The following is a 2,118-nucleotide window of genomic DNA, read 5'->3' on the forward strand; positions in this document are numbered from 1 at the left end:
ATTGTTTCTTATCTGTGAAATTAAAGTAAATCAAAGCTTTGTTTCCACTGAGGGAAATGGTTTCAGCTTACAGAGACAGACAGGAGGTCTGCGTCACCGTGGGAGGTGCATGTCAGGCTACGACATAGCCTACATGCGACGCAGAAGTATGAATCCTGGTTAAGACGGTGGTAAGTATAAAAAAACCAAAAACATAATGGCTCAGAATGATTTTGTCATTACTGTATGATGTGTTGTGGGCTTTATTTTGCATTTACATTTTGCTTTTCTTGTTTGATGTGTTGGTGAATTAAAGTGCTTCAATCTGTTTTAGGTGTCTCTCTTGTTTAAGCAGAGTGTGTTCTGCACAGGTAAGTTTGTTTTCTGCAGAACAACAAAAAATACTTTCCCCCTCACGTTGCCTCCATCAGGTCATTTCCTTTCTCGTCCAGTGAGAATTTAACAGGCAGCAGCCGAGCAGCAAGTTTGCTGTAATGATTACAAATGATCGTTACTGAAAACTGGCAATTAAGAGAATCTCTACATTTAAACTTTGTCAGACACACACACACACACACACACACAAGGCTGCAGTTTGTGATTTTCCGCGGCTGAGATCTGCTGCATTCTGTATGGAAATAAAGAACCATGCAAACAGACACCAGCCTCGGGGAAGTAAAGACACGTTCCCCGCATGTGTCACGACTAATGTGTCTCCCCGAGCTCTCGCTGCTCCTCAGAAACAGCCGCAGCCACAACAGCGATGCTACACTTCTCATATTTGATCTGTTCTTAAAATACAGCAGGTGCATTTTTTACCATATGTGAATATACATTTGCTGTTATTTGGGGTGACTTCTGTTCTCTCCTCCTCCTCCTCCTCCTCCTCCTCCTCCTCCTCGTCATCCTCCCTCCTTTTCATCCCTGTGTTTTCTTATTAAAACAAAAAGAAGAAAGAGGGCCGAGACGGGACTGTGGATTTAACTGCAGACATGAAACTGTGAATCGATGGGGAGCAGGCGTCGGGATATTCAGCAAATGAAATCCTGCCGTGCTACTTTGTGTCTCCTACAAGTGTGTGGTTGCTGAAAGGCAGCCAAGCCTTCTCATTAGTGGTAACAGTGTGTCATCAACTTTCAGTGTGACATCAACTAATTCCCCCTGGACTGAAGAAAGAAGGTAAGAAATAAACACAGGGACAAAGGAAGGAGGATAATGGCACAGAGAACAGGAACAGAACGAGCTGAGAGAGGTTTAAAATGTGGCAGCAGATTGTTTGGTTCTTCTGTCGCTGCTCTGCAGAGAAGCCACATTAAAGATGGTTTTTATTATCAGTTAATCTGCTGATAACAATGAATCATTTTGTCAAAACAAAGCCAGACATTTGTAAAAGAAACAAACAAAAACATTAAGCTAAATAAAAAGCACTGGGACACACTGAAAGATTTCTCAAATCTTAACGAATGTTGAGTTGGTGAGAGAGCCCTCACATGACAACATGAAATGATACATTTAAACCGTTGTGTTCCTGCACGGTGTGGAGCAGCGAGTTGACCAGGACAGCCAACACGTTCTCATCCCAACTCGTCAAATAGCGCCACTTTGTTAGTGGACCAACACGTCAAAATATAATGCGCTAGGCATGTCTCCGTTTTATTATCCTTAATTTTATCCAGACATCCACAGAAAAAAAAAACAGTCTGCTGCACTTCAGAGCTTTTCCTGGGAAAAACAGCTTTAGTGGACGCTGCTGCACAACTCGGTCAATTAAGCAAATTCACCACTGAAAAGCTCTGTCACTCATAAAGTTGTGATGTCACCATCACGCTACTGAGTTAAGTTAGTAACGTCACTACTTGAAGTGACGCTACTGCCCAACACTGGGTGTAATCAGTGTTTGACAAGCACCGTTTCAACTTCCAGATCTTAGACGCCATCATTCAGTACGTCTCCATGGAAACAGTGAAGTGGAGCTACAGTCCCAGCTGGATGAGGACATCTAACTGGCCTACTGTCCTTGTCCCAGTATACAAGCACGGGAGGGGAATCCATTTATTGAGCCAAGTATGTGCGACTCCTCTACGATAGGTGGAGATATGCCCCCTTTCAGCTTGTTAGTATTGGACCTTTTTCCTGTTG

This window comes from Epinephelus moara, chromosome 24, assembly GCF_006386435.1.
Source record: "Epinephelus moara isolate mb chromosome 24, YSFRI_EMoa_1.0, whole genome shotgun sequence".
In the NCBI taxonomy this organism is placed as follows: Eukaryota; Metazoa; Chordata; class Actinopteri; order Perciformes; family Serranidae; genus Epinephelus; species Epinephelus moara.